This window comes from Neofelis nebulosa, chromosome 17 (assembly GCF_028018385.1).
Source record: "Neofelis nebulosa isolate mNeoNeb1 chromosome 17, mNeoNeb1.pri, whole genome shotgun sequence".
Taxonomy (NCBI): domain Eukaryota; kingdom Metazoa; phylum Chordata; class Mammalia; order Carnivora; family Felidae; genus Neofelis; species Neofelis nebulosa.
Genome location: NC_080798.1, coordinates 43,453,739 through 43,475,118, shown reverse-complemented (window position 1 = coordinate 43,475,118; position 21,380 = coordinate 43,453,739). Strand labels below are relative to the sequence as shown.

Here is a 21,380-nt window from a genome sequence, read left to right as displayed (position 1 = left end):
TGCCTGCACTTCTCCGACAGTGTCCTAGCAAGGCTCTGAATCCACCCAAGAAGTCTAAAGTTTTGAGAGAGAGAGAGCGGGCGAGCGTGTGCACATGGGAGGGCAGAGTGGGAAAGAGGATCCCAAGCAAGCCCTGCACCACTGGCGCAGAGCACGACGTGGGGCTCAAATCCATGAACCATGAGATCATGACCTGAGCCGAAATCAAGAGTTGGACGCTTAAGTGAGTGGTTACCCAAGACACCCCAAAACCACCCAAGAAGTCTAGACTTTACTGTCAGAGTAAACTAGACAAAAACTACTTTTATTATCTCATTATATTTATCAGAAAGCTTCAGTCCTATTTCCTACTATATTGGATTCCTTTCAAAATTATACAATACAGGGGCACCTGAGTGGCTCAGTTGGTTGAGAGTCTGACTTCGGTTCAGGTCATGATCTCACAGTTTGTGAGTTTGAGCCCTGTGTCAGGCTCTGTGCTGACAACTTGGAGCCTGGAGCCTGCTTCAGACTCTGGGTCTCATTCTCTCTCTGCCCCTCCCCCATTTGTGCTTGGTCTTTCTCTGCCTCTCAAAAATAAATACATTAAAAAAAATTTTTTAATTATACAATACAAACAGAAGAAAACTCAGATCATCTAGAATATAAATCTATAGGGTTTTTTTTTTTTTTTTGAGAGAGAGAAAGAAACAGAGTGGGGAAGAAGGGCAAAGGGGGGATGGGGGAGAGGGGAGAGAGAGTGAGAATCTTAAGCTGAGAATCCATGCTGATCCCACAATCCTGGGATCATCACCTGTGCCAAAATCAAGAGCCGGACGGACACTCAACTGACTGAGCCACCGAGGTGCCCCTCTATTGGTTTTATATAAACATTCTGGTTTATATCTATAGTCTCCTCCCTATATATACACACATACATTTGTGCATGCATTTGATAATTTGCTTTATGTAAAAGGTCTCAAATCTCTCCATTTCAATGTATTACTATACATAATATAAGGGTTTCATGACATTCTATTATATAGACATTCACAACTTAATCAGTCCTCTATTGTTGAATATGGTTAGTCCCAAATTTTGGTAATTCTACTTTATTAAAAAAAAAAAGGAAAAATTTATTTGCGTTACAAAATCTTATACAAACTAGAAAAGCTAGAAAAAGTTACTCCAAACTTAACCACCCTTGCACTACTAGTTCTTTATTTTATTTTGACCAGTGTTTTCATGTCTGTTTTGTCTTTTTCCTGGGGTATTCATTCAATTACACACCAAGTTCTTGCTATGTGCCATGTTTTTGGTTTTCTTTACTTTTATTCCATAACAATTTCTTTTTTTGGAACTACATTAAAAAAAAATCATAGACATTTTGCTGGCTAAGAGTCTTCCCAATTAGTTTCTTTTTGTGGTTGTCAAACTTCACTCCCACATGGGGTATAGCCCTGTTTACTCATCCATTTCTCTGCTGCTCAAGAGATTTTGATTAATGTCATTTTCTCATCCACAAAGTCCCAATTTACTTGATTCACTTAACTTCTGTACAGTCTGGTGGTCATCAGTGTAGCTTAATGCAAAATATATACATTGACCCACCATTCTAATGTCTACAGATTATCACTTTACTTCTATATAGCACATTACCATTACAAATACATGGATTTCCCCCTAACAATACTTCATCTAACTGCTACAGCCTATAACAAGGTAGATACATCATTTTACCAATGAGGAAAGGAAGGCACAAGGAAGTCACCCTTGATGGACTTGCCCAAGGATACATAGCTATTAAGCTGCAGTGACTAAACCTTGGTGCCCTAATGGGATTAAAATCGAATTTATACTGCTTCTGAATTTCTTGATATACCTAGATCAAGGTCTCTCCTCCAGAAAGCCTTTCTCAAAATCTTTCACCAACTCCTGTAACAGACTACCCTCTCTGCATCCTGAACACACTTTTATCAGAGCACAAACAACACTTAATCTCTTCCCTATACTCAAGACTCTCAGAAAAACAATCTTTTTCTTATTTAAGAAATCCCTGGGGATTCAAATCCCCAGTATGTAACACACTGCCTGGCACAAAGCAGAAAGGCAAGTGTTCAAAGAATGGAATGAATACAAGTATTCAACAAATACTACAAATATTTAGAGTACATCCAAATATTCAGGTTGATCCAATTCAAATCATTTCAGAGAAATTCACACTCCATGATATCTAGAACAAATTAGGTTCAAATATAAAACTTGTATTCAAACAGATATTGTCAGTATAGAAAATGTATTTCTTACGTGCCACTTATATTAAGAGCAATACACTAGTAACAATAGGTAATAATAAAAAAAATAGACACTTCTAAATAACTGTCTTAGGAATCACAAGGTCTACAAGCTTAAGATTTAGACATATTATTAAGACTCTCAATACTTAACTTGAATGGGGAGGTAACAAATTAGTATAAATTGTTAATTATGCTGGAGTTAATATGACATTTGCTTTCAAAATCTTGTTTTGTAGAATTTATTTTACAGTTAAAAAAAATTTTTTTTTGAGAGACAGCACACGTGTAAGCAGGGGAGAGGGGCAGAAGAGAGAGAGAATCCCAAGCAAAATCCACACTCACTGTGGAGCCTGACATGGGGCTTGATCCCATGACCCTGGGATCATGACCTGAACTGAAATCAAGAGTCAGAAACTCAACTGACTGAGCCACCCTGGCGCCCCAAATGATATGTGGCCTTTTACAAAGTAGGCTCCATGCCCAAAGTGGGGCTTGAACTCATAAGAGTTCCTGCTGAGATCAAGAGTCTCATGTTCTATGGACTGAACTAATCGAACACCCCATTTTACAGTTTTAGACCTGAGTCTGTTCATTGTTTAAAAAAAAATTTTTTTCTTTTTAAATTATAATTAGGTCATTGGAATAGTCTTAATGACAGTATTTCTGTCTTGGTCCGCCATCTACAACTGTCTACCAATCGGTGCAGAGCTCTTGTGCATGTTGGGCACCTGTAGAAACATGCATGCAAGCAAACAAGCACCGATTTAATACAATTTAATGTCTATATTCCACAATAGGATGCTACAGGGAACAAAGTAAGGAGCTGGATGACAGAGCTGTTCCATAGCTCAGAACTATTGCTTCTCAAATGTTTCCACTGTAGTACCTAAACAAAGGGCGATTCTTATTCCCTAGGGACTCATGACCCACTTTGCTGAAAACCTGGGTTCTCTTCAACAGTCTATACAGAGTTCCCATTCTGATCCTAAAATATGTATTTGCTTTAATGTAAAAATTTAAAAATTACTTACCAGTCAAATTACTTAACTCACCGCCCCCTCAATGAGCACAATTGAAGCTCCAAGAAGATGGGTCATGCTTATCTTGTGGCTTCAAGTACCCCGGAATCATACCACTTTGTACCCTAAGGGTATTCATATCCCAGTTTGAGAAACAGGGATCTAAACAATTAAATTGCCATAATACTTAAAAGTGACCAACACGTTCCTACAACCCCATTCCCCAAACTCTTAAGGCTAGTTTTCTCAACAGCTTTTTAAATCAGTATTGTTTTTCTTTTCAGGAGCTCATTAATATGTACTCTGTGTCAACACTCCTTAAAAAAACCTGCAGGGCACAAATTATTTCTTGAGTGACAGAATCCTAGCACACAGACCTGATCCTTGCCACCTATCAATGTACTAAGCTGCTCATGGAAAATAGATTTGAATAGTAGAGTTTTCACTCCTGTTCCCTTCCTCCTATTTGCTCCAACACAGCTTGTAAGAAAAATCTTAGTAGTCACTTAGATGATTCATTCACATAAGCTTATCTAATGTCAGCATTTATAACTCCCAACCTTTCCCTTTTGCCGTTACACAAGTGCAATTAAATTATTTTCACATTTTCTAAGGGACAAGAAGGATGTGTACTCTAAAAGCCTGAGAAGAGATAATTTTCCTACCCAGAACCCTACTTTGTTGTTTATGAGATTCCAAAGCCTAGTAGATGTCAATATTTATGAGGCCTGTTTCAAGTTCCCTATAATGTCCATTATATTCTATAGTCTATAGTCTTTACTTGTAGGCTACAGTAAATTGTAAGTGACCCCTTAAAATGTTTCAAAATGTTACTCATAATGAATATAATACTGATACAAAAATGGGTCATCAACTAGACTAATTAAAATTAATTAAGACAACTTTTATCTAGGATCCATTTCCAAAAAAATAGGATTCCATCTATTGCTCATCAAAATTTCAAATTGCCACAGGCCATGGACTCTTGACGTCTTTTGTTAATAATCAAAATATACGTTCCAAGGGTTTCTGCAGAAAAACAACTATTTCCCGGGGTCTATGTACATGCTCAGAATGGTACTTAATGCTTTATACACATTCTCACCAACCTAGAGCCTAGCCTCTGTAATTGGTGTTCTCTCACAAATGGGGACCATAGGAGTAGAGAAGTTAAGTAACGTGCTCAGTGTCACCCAGCTAGTATATGCCAGTGCAGAGTTTCAAACTGAGGACTCTGACTATAAAACTTGTATGCCCCCAATTATTCACTGTCCTGCATCTTCTATACCCAAGAACAACATAGCAAATCCTCCAGCCCCAGAAAGGATTTATTACTCCCATTTTCAAGACCAAGAAATGGAAAGAGCATTTACCTCTCCGTGGCTGCAAAGTCAGTTTCAGGAAAGAACACAGAACCCAGCTCTCAAGCCCCTGGTCAGCAACCTGTCCACTAGTGCATCTTGGTCTTTGGCTCCAGATCTGTGACCATTCTAAAACAAAAACATAAATCATTTTATGAACACCAAATACACACAACTGCACATATAATATGAAAAGCAAATTGAGGGCAAGATAAAAGCTGACAAAATTGGTTAAAAAACAATATACTTGTTCTGATACATCACATTACTAAATGAGGCATTCCATAAATTCTACCAAACCAATAATAAAACACTTATTTCTTTATATATTTGCTAAATATATAAAGGACTAAAGATCTGTGGTTATCAAAATAGCACCATTGGGGTACTTAGTTGGCTCAGTTGGTGGAGCATGAGACTTGATCTTGGGGTTGTGGGTTTGAGCCCCATGTTGAGCCTACACCCAACAGATTACTGAAAAAATAGTAACTTCATATTACTGAAAAAAATAATAAAATCTTAAAAAAAAAAAATACCCCATTATGACCTTGCAGGGAAATAATGGCATACGTATATATATTCGAGCTGACAAAAAAATTAATTCTTATAGATGTAGTAATTAATAGTCCTTTAACAGTATTATTTCCTTATCTTCAGGAAGGAAGGGCTTTCACTGTCTTGAAATTCCTAGAAGTACAGCAATGAAATACTTTTTTTGTTAGCTGATAATTTTATCCCCAAATTACAAATATATGAATCGTCAAGTTTTAAGCTTTAGGTAATAGTAGAGTGGAACTTACTTCCAAAAGAAAAAAAGAAAAGAAACTTCCAAGTGAAATGGAAGTGCTAAATTTGAATTAAGAGTTTCCAAAGAATTTGGCATATAAGGTACAACTACAAAGGAATCTATCTCGTAATTAACTAAAGCTCACAAAACTAAGCTAATATAATACTTTCTTAGAAGCTAAAGAAAAGTCTTCTCTGTTGAGAGGCAATTTACATCTTGAAAAGAGGATTAGCATATCTAGTCCAAGAAACACTTTTGTATTAGAGTCCATATAGTGTTACTAGCATGCCTCAAAGGGAGGAGATTTTATATACCTGAACATTCTAGAGGTAACTAAAAATGAACACCAAGTATAGAAAAATCACTATTCTCAATGCATACATTAGCAGTCTATAAGCAATGTCCCATCTTTGCACTGAAATATTAATCACTAAGAAAATGCAGACCTGCCGGTGAAGATCTGAAGATGGTGACTAGAGAAAGTTTAATGTTTAGAAAAACAAACATGGTACGCCAAATCCACACATCCAACTGCAAACCAGGGTCTTCAAGGCTATGCATTATTTGCCATTATTGTTCTTTCCAAACCTGTATGCTCTTTCTCAAAGTATTAAATTATGACAAATTTTAGTTGTTTGAAGAGGGACCTAATTTTTGGCCAAAGAGCCTAAAGTCATCCGGGACTGAGACAGGTCAGTAAGGTAAACAGATGATCAACTAAGTCTCTGGTTTAAAAAAATGAAATGGAAGCTATAGATGATGGGGAGTGAATTTGATGCCAGTAGCAAAAAAAGTTTCTAGAGGTGGACTTTTTACCAGCAGACACCACTGTGAAAGGCTCTGCCACAGGACTCTCCCTTGGGGCCCTAGTCAGCCGCAGGTGGCCTCTGCACTCCCAAAGAACTCCCTAAGCCACCCAAAGAAGTTCCTCATTTTTGTGTGTTCTTTAAAGCTATATCTTAAACCTCTTAGAATTGGAATAGTCTTAAGAATGACTTTTACAACTTCTAAATTTTCTTATGTTGGTTAAATAGACCCCTAAGGATGACTTTCACAATTCCTCTTAAATATTTTCTTAAGTGGGCAAACATTCCTGTTGTAATCTTCTTCATGTTATTGATTTAAGTTATAAGCTCCTTTGGGTAACCTTATATCCTCAATTCATTCTCTGTAGATTTCATTTTCCAATAAAAACAAAGTATGAATCTGGCATATAGGAAATCTCAAAGGACAGCAACTCTGTGGAGTCTACACCACTAAAAGAGCATAAATAACATGGAAGACTAAGAGGCTGATGACTGCATATGGCAGAACTAAACGAAGAAACAAAACATGGTTTGTGGAGCATAACACTAACCAGGAAAAACAAATTTTATTCCTGGCCCAATATACATCTTCTGGATTTTAATTTTTAACCTGTGTAGAGATTATTTTTATAAGTAAAACAGACCACCTGCCATCCACAATGTGGAAAATCTCACAAACGCAAAAAAACTACATAGACTAATTTATTAAACAATTAAGCATGGTTCTATTACCAAACCTGCACTTCATCAATACTACTGTATTTGTTAGTGCAATTTTACTTTTACTGTAGGAGGGGGGAGAAGGGACATTTTGTAGAATTTGAAAAAGGATGTTGAAAGACTACTGTAGATGCAGACTGCTGCAAAATCCTACAGGTTGAGCAGACCCAACAACTTTGTTTAGTGCCAGCCTGTTTTAATTTCCTCATAAATTTAACAGTCTTAAAAAAAAAGTTAATCAAGATTTCCCTCTCTCCAAAGCAACCCGAGTTAATGTATCAACTGCTGCTGCACGATACTATATTAAAGTACTAGAATACTTGAGGAAAAGGGAAAAAGAGGTAACTCTGACAATTCAGCAGGAAGCTTTTTAATGACTTAAGACAGCTGAGGACAGTAAACTTAATATACATGTCCTGTTTAACTTCTTTTGCCGCCTATAGGGAACTTAGATTTTTAACTTTCCTACTTGATTTAAACTCAAAGCTTGAAGACTACTTATGCGAATGTTTACTTAACGCTGAACTCTGAGCTACAGGAAGTCAGCTACTAAAGAGTAGTTACATTAGGCGTAGATATTTATAAACCAACTGCAGCTAGCGACCCAGGATTCAATTACAACATCAACCCTCATATTTCAGCGTATGGGCAAATTACCAGTGGAGTCAAGAATAAATTCATTCTGCCCTACTGGAGCTTTAGATCAGGTTGCACAATCCCGGGGCAGAAGTGCCTTCGCCTAGCCCTAAAGCATCAGGTACTAAATACTGTACTAACTCAGTGTCAGGACATTTTAAAGCGGGAGGGAAACTCAAGGGTCGCCTAAACCAATTCGACAAGCCCATAATCCCGAATTCAGGAATTTGTCACGTCACTTGAGATCAGAATGAAATTAAGTTTCGATCCCTTTGAGATCTCTTAGCGCACAAAGTCAGGCTATCATTACAAGAGGAGTCCGACCCTGGCTGTAGGAAAACGACTCGGTGCGGAACTCGAGTCTCTTCCGCCCACTGTGTGGGGCCGCACCAGTCAGGTCCAGCGAGGAGCTGGGGCGCGAGTTTGGGGGCGCAGCCGGGCCCGGCGGGGGCGGCGAGCGCGCGTCCCCCCGCCCGCTCAGGCAGCGTCGAGGCGCGAGCAGCTCAGCCAGCCTTGCAGAGGGAGCTCTCGGCAGCTCTGGGGTCTCTCTGCTCGCAGCCGCAGCAGCGCCGCCTGCGCCACTCGGCGGAGACGGAGACCAGAGGCGGCGGCGCGCGGACTGGGAGCGACCGCAGAGCAGCCGAGCGGCAGGGGTACGCTCGCAGAGCGGCCGGGGTAGGTTCCGGGGACCGGGCAGGCTGGAGGAGGGGCAGCCAGAGAGGCGTCGGCCAGGGCCCGACACTCATACTACCCGGACACCGGGCTGCGCGCGCGCGCGCGCGGCGACAGTGGGTCGGGACCCTCGAGCAAGGCGGGCGCGGGAGCCGGGATGCGGAGATCGCCTCTCGGCTGAGGCCACCCGCCGCGGGAGGGGCGGAGGGCAGAGGGCGGGCCGCGGCCGGGCAACCAGTCGGGCCAAGAGCCGGCCTCGAGGGCAGAGACAAAGGAAGGAAAATGGAGTCGCCGGCGCGCGGGCCTCTGTTGCTGCCGCCGCCGCCAGAGGCCTAGCGCGCCGCCAGGAGGGAGGCCTAGCGGGCGGGTGTGGGGGGGGGGGGTGGGGGGGAGGCGGCCGGGCCGCGGCGGCGACGGGCAATGGCGGCGGCCGCGCCGCAGCAGGGACGGTAGAGGGAGACAAACACCCCCCGGCGGCGGCGCTGGCGCCGGGCTGCAGCCAGCGCCGACCGGAGCGGCCCCATCGTGACACCTAGAGGCGGCCCGCGAAACCTCCTCCACCCCGGGCCCCCTTACCTCCGCGCCACACCCCCTGCAGCGCCCGCTCCGCCGCCGCTCCACCGCTCCGGCCACCCGGCGTCCCCGGACAGCTCCGCGCACCCGCACCGGCTACCGCCGCCGCAGCTGCCGCCAAAGAAGCAGCTCCGCGCACGGTTTAATCGCTCCACAGGCTCGGACACAAAATGGCGGCGGCGCGGTGCAGTGCGCCTGCGTCGGCGCTGCCGGGGCCGCGGGTGCTGATAAGGGAAGGGACGGGTGGGGGGGCCGGCCAGGCGACGAGTGGAGGGCGGGGGAGGAAAGGTGAGGGGAGGGGTTGGCGCAGGGCAGCATGGGAGGCGGCCCCGGGCGCCAACTTTCAAAAGCGGGCGCGATGGCGTCACGGGACGCGCTGCGAGTCGCGTCACGCCGCAGGCGCCCTCCCGCGCCCTCGCCCGGTCGCGCGTGGACTCTGCGGGCGCCGCTACGTCCGGGCTCCTGCTGGGTGGGGCTTCCTGGGCGGAGGCCGCCGCCGCCTCTGGGCGGTACAGGATCCCGGGCTCTCTTGACCTGGTTCCCCAGCCGCAGTCTCCCTTCCTGAATACGTAAAGAGGGTGGGGGCGGGTGGTGCGAGAGAGGGTGTTTGGAGGAAGCGCGCGCGGGGCTAGGCGGTGGGGTTGAGGCGGTTCTTGGGTCGGGCCCCGCCCTAATCTCCGCCCTAGCCGGGCCGGCCCCTCTCTCCCAGCGCCCCACCGCCGCCAGCTACCGAGTGAGGCCGGACTGGCCCCCATGCACTCCAAGCTCATCAGAACAGTACAGGGTCCACGAATGAGGGCGGGAAGGGGTATCCTTTCCCAGCGGCTTTTAAGGGATCTCTCCGCCCTTAGAAGAGGGCCTCCTAAAACCGGGTGCAAGAGGACAAGGGCTTCTTGGTGTCACCAGGCCCCTTAAGCCGGAAAGGCCAGCAGAAGACCAAATTTGATGCTTTTTACACGACCATAGCAGTCTTTGGCCAAAAGGGTTTTCTTACTCGGCGCTATATAATGCTGTATTTTTAAAACGTGCACTTGTTGCCTTTGCTTGAGAGTGAAATTCTGTGTGGGTGGCGCCCTTAAGCCCCTCACAGTGCAGTCGCCCTCCCCCTCCCCAGGACGCACCTGCGGACTTTACCCAACTTGCAATGATGAAGTTCACCTACCACAGACTGGAGGATGTTCTGGTGGCTCAGGGAGGAGAGCCTTTGGTACTGATGGGAACTGACTCAGGACTGTATTCTGAACTCCCTTACTTCCGATATCACGGATAACAAGCAGACCCAGCATCAAGGAGACAGCTTCTGCGCTATTCAGCAGATTGTTTCATTATGAGGATGCCAGCCCAATATTGACAGATTTTTCTGGGTGTTTCTGAAAAAGGAAATCAGACGGGCGCCTGGGTGGTACAGTCGAATAAGCGTCTGACTTTGGCTCAAGTCATGATCTTGGCGGTTCTTGGGTTTTAGCCTCGCATTGGGCTGTTGTGCTGACAGCTCCGAGCCTGGAGCTTGTTTTGGATTCTGTGTCTTCTGCTCTCTGCCCCTTACCTGCTCAAGCTCGGTCTCTCAAAAATAAACATTAAAAAGAAGGGGGGGGGGGATCAGAAATCTAGATTTTTGTAATGTAAATCTTCAGATATTTAGATGTTAGCAACTAAATCAGATGTTTTTAAAATGCATAAGCTTGATTAAACCATTCGTGTGGGCTGTCAGTGTATGGCCTCTGACTTGGAGAGGAGAATGAAGAGAAATTCCAAGGCCAGATCCTAGACACTCCAGCATTTAGAAATAGGTAGGGTAATGAAGGAGACTGAGAGGGAGCAGCCAGGAAGGCAAGAAAGAAATCCACAAGATTGTTGAGTTTGGAACCCAAGGGCAGAGAAGGTTTAGGGTAGGGAGGAGTGGTCAACTGTGCCTAGTGCTGCTGAGAGGTCAGCTTGGGCCAGAGACATGGCTGTTGGACTGGTCACCTTGGAAGTCACTGGAGAATATCAATGGTGACTGGCTTGATTCATGTTGGTAAATCAACAGATGCAGATCTCACTAGAATGAGTTTGAAGAGTGAATGGAAAAGTAAGGGAATAGAGGTAGCACACATAAGCAAGATGAGAAGTTTTGTTGTGAAGGGAGCAAAGAAATTTAGGGATAAATGGAAGGTAATGGGTCAAGGGAGGAGATGTTTTAAAACGTGAGAGTTCTTGATTGTGTTTATGTGCCATTGGGAGTGATACAGGAGAGAGAAGGCTTGCTTGACTTACATAGGAATGAAACCCATGAGAGGATATAAGGGCACAGAGAACTGACCTCAGGAACAGGATGCTTCTGCCGTGAAGTAACGAAGGTGAAGATGGATGCAAATGCTGGGGAGAGGAAAAGCAAGTTTACAGCTTTCCTTAGTAGGACTGCCTTGTCAGCATTGGATACCCATTTGAAGTTTGTGATCATGACTTTAAAGTTAAACCAGTTGGCCCAGTATGTGTTTTTTTCCCAGCAACATTCAGCTGCTTGGGTGCAGACATGCAGAAAAGGGATAATTTGGTTTCTCAACACCAGGTCCTAAGTTTTCTGGTTCCTAATCTCAGGTACTTGACTTATGTGACTAGCTAATATTATAGAAATATGTGAATATTTGGAAAATTTACATGTGACCCCTTTTTCTAGAAACCAAATGATCCCATTTGTCTTTTATGTACACCTGAGGACTCAAAAATAAAACCCTCAAACTTAGAGGGAAATTACCATATACCTCCAGAATATTTGTATCTTGCAGTTTCTTCAGCTCTCAACCCCAAATACCTCCTGGTATATCTAGGAACTATGTACCAGAAACAACAAGACTGACTTGCACTTAAGTTCTTGGCTTCTTTTTCTTTCTGGTACCTTTAATAATCTGATTAATAAACTTTCTGTACAACTTTACCTGAAACCATAAGAGTAAGCTATGAGAATGTCTTCAAGGGACACCTGGGTGCCTCATTCAGTTGAGCGGCCCACTTTGGCTCAGGTCATGATCTCATGGTTTATGAGTTTGGGCCTGGCATTGGGCTCTGTGCTGACAGCTCAGAGCCTAGAGCCTGCCTCTGATTCTGTGCCTCCCTCTCTCTCTGCCCCTCTCCTGCTCTGTCTCTCAAAATAAGGAAATATTTTTTAAAAAAAGAAAAAAAAGTCTTCTAAAGCTTTAATATGGGCAAATATAAGTCAATGTATTTAGATGGAAAAAAACCTCAACTATATTTACAATTATATTAACAGCTGCTATGGTCTGAATATTTGTGTCCCTCTCAAAATCCATATGTTGAAATCCTAATGCTGGAGTGCCTGAGTGGCTCCGTTGATTAAGCATCCGACTCTTGATTTCAGCTCAGGTCATGATCTCGCAGTTCGTGAGTTTGAGCCTGGATTTGGGCTCTATGCTGACAGTGTGGAGCCTGCTTGGGATCCTCTGTCTCCCTACCTCTCTGCCCCTCCCCTGCTTGTGCTCGTTCTCTCTCAAAATAAATAAATAAACTTAAAAAAAAAAATCCTAAACTTGATGGGATGGTATTAGTAGGTGGGGCCTTTAGGAGGTACTTAAGTCATGAGAGTAGAACCTTTATAAATAGGTTAAATGCCTTGTAAAAGAGCTTCACAGAGATCCCTAGTCCCTTCCACCATGTTAAGGACACAGCCAGAAAGCAATGGCTATGAGCCAAGAAGAGGGCCTTAATCAGAAAGCAACCATGTTGGTACCTTGATCTTGGACTACTGAGTCTCTAGAACTGTGAGCAATAAATTTCTGTTGTCTATAAGTCACCCACCCAGTCAATGGTATTTCGTTATAGCAGCCTGAACTGACCAAGACAACTATGTTTATACCAACTATATCAGGGGTGCCTGGCTGTCTCAGTTAGTGGAGACTTTTTGATCTTGGGGTTGTAAGTTCAAGTCCCACATTGGGTTTAGAGATTATTTAAGAATAAAATCTTAAAAAAAAACCAAAACCCTCCATCTGGGGTGCCTGGATGGCTCAGTCAGTTAAGCATCCAACTCTTGGTTTCTGTTCACGTCATGACCTCATGGTTCATGAGTTCGAGCCCCTGTCAGGATCTGTGCTGGTAGCACAGAGCCTGTTTGGGATTCTCTGTCTCTCTCTGCCCGCTCCCCCCCCCCCCCCCCCCGCCCCATCCCTCCTCCACTCATGCTGTCTCTGTCTCTCTCAAAATAAATACACGAACTTAAAAAAATACCTTGGGGCACCTGGGTGTCCCAGTGGTTAACGTTAACCGTCCGACTTTGGTTCAGGTCATGATCTCAGTTCATCAGTTCGAGCCCCACGTTGGGCTCTGTGCTGACAGCTCAAAGCAGGCTTCAGGCTCTGTGTCTCCTACTCTCTCTGCCCCTCCCCTGCTTGCATTCTGTTTCTTTCTCTCTCTCAAAAAATAATAAAAATATATAAATAACAAAATATTTATCAACTATATGACCTCTGAGGCATCAGAAGCCAAGAATGGGGTCCAAGTGGCCTTGGAGCATGCTTTCTGAAGACAAAGATCCTAGAGGCTATTCACTAGGAAGGAGCAAATAGAAATGTTTTCTTCTCTTTGTGGAAAACTGTGAGATGTCCTACTTTACGGAATTGACTCCAAAAACCAAGAAATGGAGAGCCAAACCAAAAGGATAGGATGTTTCAGGCTGGACAGAAATAAGCTGAGAGGGAAAAGCAATATGATGAGAGTCTGTGAAACAGTTGGTATAATAAAAATAAGGACAGATTTGTTCCCTGCAGTACTACTCCAGACTACCTCACCAGTGAGAACTATGGTGGTTTAAAACCACTCAGTAATTTAAGGAAGAGTTCTTCCCATGAACTCTGTCTTAGGTTTGTAGTCCACAGGAGTTTAGGGCATTATCAGCTGAAGCTGTTGGCTTACCACATGGCATTAGTGAAGTCACCACGTTCCAGGATCTGGTCCTCAGCCTCACAGGCAGGACCAGAAATATAGTCTGTATCCTGAGAGTGTATTCCTTCTTTAGGGACTTGTCTGGTTCACAGGAGCTTGAACAGGATAAGCAGAGTGCTGCTGTACTAACTGGCAAGTGGACCAATGCCCTTGTGTTGGCAAAAGGCACGTTCTTTCCTTGCAGGAGAGCCTCCTGAAAATCCATATTACTAGAAAGCTTGGTGTGCAGTTAATTAGATTAAGAGATGTAAATTATATAACTTAGACATTTAATACCACCCTTTCTGGATGCTAGAGTGAAATTGTCCAGCATTTGAGTCTTATCCTGTCTCTTTATTGGTTTTATGATCTTGGGTGAATTATAACAACTGTAGATTTCTTCGCTATAAGATAGGGTGGTAATTGTACTTCACACAGTGGTAAGGATTCAACAAGAAAATTCAAGTAAAGCTCTTGGATAATTCTAGACACCAGTAACCATACAAAAAATGTAAACTATTATTACTATTTTATTTTTATGCTTCTTGTTACCTACCTTCACTCCCAAATCTACCTTCTGATGGACATGGTCTTTCTAGATTCATTAACAGAATCCATTACTGACTAGGCTTTCCATTCTTTCTGTGAAGGGCGTACTTTGCTCTATAATCCTTAGAAAACAATTCCATTTCCAAGATCTCCCTTGATTCCCACTGTTGCCCCATATAAAGTCTGCAATTACTACAAGATTTATGTGGTTTTTAGAAACTCTTTCAGCAAGAGAATTGCTAAAAGAGGAGAAGTGTTGATTTTCTAAGTAATGATGGTAATGGTAATTCTAAGTAATGATTTCTTGCCTGCTTTAAGGGTAAGATCTAAAGTTACATCTGAATACTCCTGTCTGTATCTGTTATGTGACATATAATCCAGTTTAGCAAACATTTATTGAGTACTTGCTGTTCTATTCACTGGGGATATAAAAATGACCCAAGATGTGTTTCCTGTCCTTGAACTCAAAGTTTAACTGGTGAGACTAGTTAAAAAAACAGAACAAAACAAAATAAAACAAAAAAACAGGGGCGCCTGGGTGGCTCAGTCAGTTGGGCGTCTGACTTCGGATCAGGTCATGATCTCACGGACCGTGAGTTCGAGCCCCACGTCGGGCTCTGTGCTGACAGCTCAGAGCCTGGAGCCTGTTTCAGAGTCTGTGTCTCCCGCTCTCTCTGACCCTCCCCCATTCATGCTCTGTCTCTCTGTGTCTCAAAAATAAATAAACATTAAAAAAAATTAAAAAACAAACAATTATTGCAATAATGGCTATAATGGGAAGAAATGGATAGATAAAGGGGTAAATCATTCTCTAGGAGTATCTCATTTCAGCTGGGTGTTAAAGGATCAGAAAGCATAAACAAGCAAGGCAAAGGCATGTAAGGTGAAAAGAGCCATAATCAAGAGCATAAAAAGGCACAAGAATGTTGGGGGACAGCAAGTCATTCCACGTCATTGGACTAGGGTGTAGAGTAGTGACACTAAACCTTGTAAGACATTTGGAAAGCTTCCAATGTCAACTGCCAAGGGCAACCACTTTCTTGTAACATATTAAAGACTTGCCCTTTCATATCTCCTACCCAGACCACAAATTTTTTTCTTTACTGATGTCTTTAGACCCCTGTAAAAAGCCACGTTTATTTTTTACCTCACAGCTCAAATTACTGCTTTCTAAACTCTAACAGACTTTACCTAGACCTACATCCCACATTTGTTTTTTGTGCTCTTACTTGCATTTTTCAGGCATGCATTGATCACCCTTGTAACAATCTCATCTGTACATTTTTCATTTTGCAAAACTTTTTCACGTGTGTTCTTTGAATTGATGTTCACAGCTGTATTTGAAGAGCCAGACACAGGTTTGTCCTAAGCTCAAGACATAATGTGACTTGCTCAGAGTCATCCGGTAACTTGTTGGAAAAATCAGAATGAGTGCTCAGATCTTCCAGCCCCACCTCCTCTCTTCCAGTTCTTTCCCTGGCTGCTCAGAGGTCTTCACTGCCAGATAACATTTCCATTTTTTTATGTGTATTTATTTTTATTTTTTTAATGTTTATTTTTGGGAGAGAGACAGACAGACAGAGCATGAGTCGAGGAGCAGCAGAGAGAGAGGGAGACACAGAATCTGAAGCAGGCCCTGGGCTCTGAGCTGTCAGCACAGAGCCCAACACGGGGCTTGAACTCACAGACCACGAGATCATGACCTGAGCCAAATTCGGATGCTTAACCAACTGAGCCACCCAGGTGCCCCTGTTTATTTTTGAGAGAGACAAAGACAGAGCGTGAATGGGGGAGGGGCAGAGAGAGATGGAGACACAGAGAATCTGAAGCAGGCTCCAGGCTCTGAGCTGTCAACATAGAGCCCGCCATGGAACTCGAACCCACAGACTATGAGATCGTGACCTGAACCGAAGTCGGACGCTTAACTGAGCCACCTAGGCGCACCTGGAGTGATGAATTTTTAATCTAGAAGTATGTTCTGAGTAACTGCTTGAGATCCAGATCAATGCATCAATGCCCACACTGGGTAATACTGGACATAGATTATCTCCCTAGCTCTTAAGTGCCTTATATTTTTGTCTTATGTTAGTCTATAGAAGCTAGACTAAACTTCATGAGCATTAGTAGCTAAAAGTCAAGGATGAAGAGACAAGTATAAAGCATGGACTGCAGGTATGGGAGGAATAGATGGATCACTGGACATCACAGTAGTTCTATAAGACTTCATAGTAAAGTACGGATGACCCTTAAGCTGCCTCTGGTCGACACCCATCTCTCTTTGCCCTGGATCTACATTTCCAGATTTTTTCTGGATACTTCTTCCTGGAAAGCTCCCAGATCACCTTTCCAGCTTGTTTACTCTCCTCCCAACCTGTTAAAAGGGGTCTCCCTTTTCAGTGAAAGATACCACCCTCCATCCAGAAACTTGGGCTTCATCCTCTCACCTCCCACATCCTATCAGCACCAAACTTTGTTTTTCCCTTCTGTCTTTGGAACATCTCTTCAGTATCCTATCCATCCATCCCACTGCCTCCATCCCAGCCCAGGCCATTATCGTTTCTCCTAACTACGGCTTCAGACTCCTCACTGTTTCCTGCCTCCTCTCTCCACACAACTGCTAGAGGACCTTTCCAAAGACCAGCTGTGATCACAAAATTCCCCTGCTTCAAGCCCACATGTGGCTCCTCGGTTACCTGGGAGTAAATTCCAAACTCCACAGCCATTCCACCAGGCCTTATGACCAAGCCCCTGCTTACCTCTTCAGCTTCGTTTTTTTTTTTTCCCCTTCATTTTTTTATTTTTAAGGGGCTCCCAGGTAGCTCAGTCAGTTAGTTAAGCATCCCATTTCATCTCAGGGCATGATCTTGCAGTTCCTGAGTTCGAGTCCTGTATCGGGCTCTCTGCTGTCAGCACGGAGCCCACTTCAGATCCTCTGACTCATTCCCCTCTGTCCCTCCCCTGCTCACGTTTTCTCTCTCTCTCAAAAAAATAAACATTTAAGATAAACAAATAAACATTTTTAAAAAAGATTTTATTTTTAAGTAATCTCTATACACAACATAGGGCTCAAACTCACAACCCTGAGATCAAGAGTTGCATGCTCCATCCACTGAGCCAGCCAGGCGCCCCTCTTCAGCCTCATTTCTAACGCCCCCCTCAGGCGCCTATGGATTTAGGTTGCTTGCCTCCTCTACCAGTCCAACCTCAGCTCTCCCTCCCTATATTGTTCCATGCTCTGGCTTCCATTTTATTCCTTAATTGGGATCCCAGTGTAAAAGTGCATTCTAAAACACTGTGTTCTGTAGGGCATATGAAGAGTGTTTTGAGTGTCTAAGCTTTTTCTGCGTTAAACATGGTACTTTCATACTTGAAATGTTTTGGATGGTGCCTATTACCTAGTAGAATAGTCAGCAAATACTTATGGTAACATGTATACATACTGGAGGATACAAAGTAAATGAGGATACAAAGTAAATAAGCAATTGCAATGGGATGTGATTACTACTGGACTAGGGTAAGTGCAGGTTCCTATAACAGGACCATAGTGGAGGGACCCACTTCTGAAGAAATCTGTAATGTCTAGGTTGAAGCCTATCAAATGAGCAAGCATTAGCAAGGCAAGATGAGGCCAGAAGAATGTACCACAAGGGGCAAGCAAGCTCTGTAAGTGCATCAGTGCAGAGCAAGAAGTTAGGTGGCAGACGGGGCACCTGGGTGGCTCAGTCAGTTAAGTGTCCGACTTCGGCTCAGGTCATGATCTCATGGTCCATGGGTTTGAGCCTCACGTCGGGTTCTGTGCTGACAGCTCAGAGCCTGGAGCCTGCTTCGGATTCTTTGTCTCCCTCTCTCTCTGACCCTCCCCCATTCATGCTCTGTCTCTCTCTGTCTCAAAAATAAATAAACATTAAAAAAAAAAAAAAAAGAAGAAGAAGTTAGGTGGCAGAAGTGAAGCTGGCTTTGTGCCCAGGTTGAGGGGGCTGGACTTTTCCCTAGGAGAAAGGAGAGCCTCTGTGGTGGGTTTGTTTTAGAAACCATTCTGAAAGGTGTGCCTGGGTGGCTCAGTCTGTTAAGTGTCTGACTTCAGCTTGGGCTATGATCTTGCAATTTGTGAGTTCGAGCCCCACATCAGACTCTGCACTGACAGTGTGGAGTCTGCTTCAGATTTTCTCTCTCTCTCTGTCTCTGTCTCTCTCTCTCTCTGCCCTTCCACTTCTCTCTCTCAAAATAAATGAAATAAAACTTAAAAAGAAGAAAGAAATCATTCTGATGAACCATGGAAAATGGATGGAAGAAGGGTAAGACCTGAGGCAGGAAGCCTGTGAGGGAGTTTCAGTGCCTTAGTGAGAGGTCAACATGTCTTGAATTTGAGTGGTGCCAATGGGGATAAACAGGAGTGGACAGAATTTAGAAATATTTAGGGCATTTAATTGAGAGGATTCTGGTGGCTGGGATGAGGAGACAAAGGAAAGAGTCAAGGTTGAGTTCATTGTGTGGCTTGTGTCCCTGGTAGTTTGGTAACCTCAAGAGACCCGGAGAAGAAACAAGCTTTGAGATACTCAGTTTGATTTTGGGCATGCTGAGTTTGAAACACCTTGGCTATTCAAAAGGAGGTATCCAGCCAGCAGTTGGATATGGGGTGAGGAGACAGCCATGTGAATCATTGGATTCAGCCTCAGCATATAAATGGGAGTCAGAGGAATAGATGCGGTAGTTCAGGGAGTGTTTCAAGAGAGAACAGGAAAGAGCCTAGAATAGAATCTTAGGGAGTGATGTTTGTAAGAGGATGCTTGAGGAGGAGGTGGCAGAGAGGATTGTAAGGAGATTCAGAGGAAATAGCTAGAGATGTAGGTTTTAGCCGTGGCAATTCAATTACTTATTCAGTGGCTCTAAAGCAGCATTTATTGAGAGTCCATATGCCCTGGGTATGTTTAGAGACAAACGAGACTTGACCGTTGGCATCAAACTCAAACTCAAATGTGGTCACCACCATATTGTAACCTTTTGAAAAAAAAGGCTCCTCTCTTGCAGGCTATTGACGGTCTCATTTTCTAAATGATAGACTGCTTGTCCATAGCTGTTCATATAGGCCCTGGAGTCCTTACCAAGCTTACCCTTCCAATATTACCCAGGCACAGAAGATCTGGGTCCGACAGCCAAGCCATGGCAGGTAGTTGGCCTGAATAGGACACTCCAGGGCTGTCTGGTGGCTGGAAAGGAGGTGAAGGAGCATGTCATATGCCTAGGGTTCAGCAAATTGTACCCACACATCGTGCATGGAAACACACAAAGAAGGCACCCCCACTTTGTGGGTGAGACAAAGAAGCAAGCAGTCCTCTTCCCACATGCCAACCCATCTGCTTCTTTGCCTTCACAAACATGCCTTTCTTTCTTCTTTTTTTGGTTCTCTACAGCTTTGAATACATGGAGAAGAAGAGTGGGAGACAGGAAAAAAGGTAAGATTAGAAGACGAAAGGGGGGAGAAAGGGGAAGCGCTGATGACCACCAACACAATAAACTATCCTGGACTACCTCAGTCTGGTCCCTTTTTTGTATCCTGCACTTATATTTTTGTCGTGGGAGAGCTCCAACTATGATGGCAAAGGCATAGCTGTGGCCTTGATGGACTTGATTGATGGGGCACTCCTCAGTATGTAACACTTCTGCTGTCCTCTCACAGAGGCTGGCACAGGCTCCACAGGACAGCTACGCATAGGCTTTCCCTGCCCTGGTGCCTTTGAATCCTGATGGTGTCATCAGGCCCCCTCCCCCCCATCACTTTGAGCAGCAGGAATGAGTGCCTCCCTGAACCTGTGTGACAGCAGGTAGGAGGTGGAGGGAGTGCCGGGTGGTGGGGGAGCACCTGTGAGGCTGTGTGTGTGTTGGGGGAGGGGAGGGTACGAGAGCCTCTCCCTGTCCTCAACTATATCACATACATGGGCCTGGGCCTAGGTGTAGGAGGCCATTCAGCCTGACATCAGGGCGTTAATGGAGAGGGGTCGAGTGGCTGTTCTGGAATTGATCCACACTGCTCTAAGCTAGGTAGGCTTGATGGGACAAAGGCCTGAGACTTTTTTTGCTTTGGTCTTGATAGTCCTTCACCTGTACCTGGCTGTGCTCACAGTGCCCTAATTCTGGCTCCTGCTCATCCTGACCCTCACACTCACCCTCAGCTAGAGCTGAATACTAGGCTCTGGCCTTGGGACTCTCCTTGTAAAGGACAGAGTTAGGGGCCCTATCCCTTCTCAGCATTGGAAAGCAGGCTGCTCAGATTTTTGGTGACTGCTTCATTTAACCCTTGGTTGGGATGATATTTTTCCATCCTCTACTTCTTGCCCAGGCCCTGTGCTCTCCTGTGGATTGAGCTGTGAGCTCATCCTGGCCCAGTCACCCCTGTCTGCACTTTCCCAGGACCTGGCCAGTGAATGTTCACTTCCTCTTTCCTGACCACACAGGCTAAAATTTGGATCCACGTGGATAGTCCTGCCCCACTAGTGGGCCTCTTGTGGGGCCTCAGGCCTGATAGGCTCCCTGGGGTGGTTCTGGGACTGTACTCTTCCTATAGGGGCTCTTGGGGCAGGCCCAAACTGTGGCCAACTTTGGGTGCTGGCTTGGTCTCTATCACTTGTTTGCTTTCTCCACCCCCTGCCACCCTAGCCAACCATCCAAAAAGCTGAGCTGCACAACATCCACCATCCCTCCACGCCACCCTTCATAGTTATAGAGGGAGCATAGAGCTGTGTCATGTGCTGAGGGCTATCTGCCTGCCACCACCCCCACTCCAGCCCCGACGCTTCTGGAATGAGACACCTGTATCCACACGCAGGTGTTTCCTGTGCTCCTTCCTGTTGGCCGTTTTTTCTGCTCAGCTTGGCTTCCCCAGCAGGTGGTTAAGGGCCCAGCCTAACCTCCTCATACACAGCTCTAAAACACTGGGGAGCAGGGCTCCCTTGGGGATCTGGGTCACCCCTCCCCCACCTCCCCCGGGGGACTATTGGCACCTCATTGGCTCCTCTAGAGTGCAGGCACACACACTTTCCCCAGTGTCACACTGCTGTGCTACCACC

The 21,380-nt window shown here is 44.6% G+C and overlaps 1 protein-coding gene and 1 long non-coding RNA gene across 4 annotated transcripts in view; one reads left to right on the top strand and one right to left on the bottom strand.

Annotated features, from left to right (window-relative positions):
• Nucleotides 1–9,060, bottom strand: part of CTCF (CCCTC-binding factor) — a 48,427-nt gene extending 39,367 nt beyond the window's left edge. For 2 of the 3 annotated variants that reach the window (XM_058707466.1, XM_058707468.1), the window contains exons 1-3: nucleotides 8,854–9,060; nucleotides 4,669–4,785; nucleotides 3,308–3,420 (exon numbers count right to left, since the gene is read on the bottom strand). The gene's annotated coding sequence lies outside the window, so the exon portion shown is untranslated. The remainder of the gene's footprint in view (nucleotides 1–3,307; nucleotides 3,421–4,668; nucleotides 4,786–8,853) is intronic. The other variant, XM_058707467.1, reaches the window with a different exon arrangement.
• Nucleotides 8,062–11,602, top strand: LOC131499458 (uncharacterized). The gene is made up of 2 exons (XR_009255886.1): nucleotides 8,062–8,280; nucleotides 9,965–11,602. It is a non-coding gene; the product is annotated as an uncharacterized LOC131499458 (long non-coding RNA).
• Nucleotides 11,603–21,380: the final 9,778 nt, after the last annotated feature.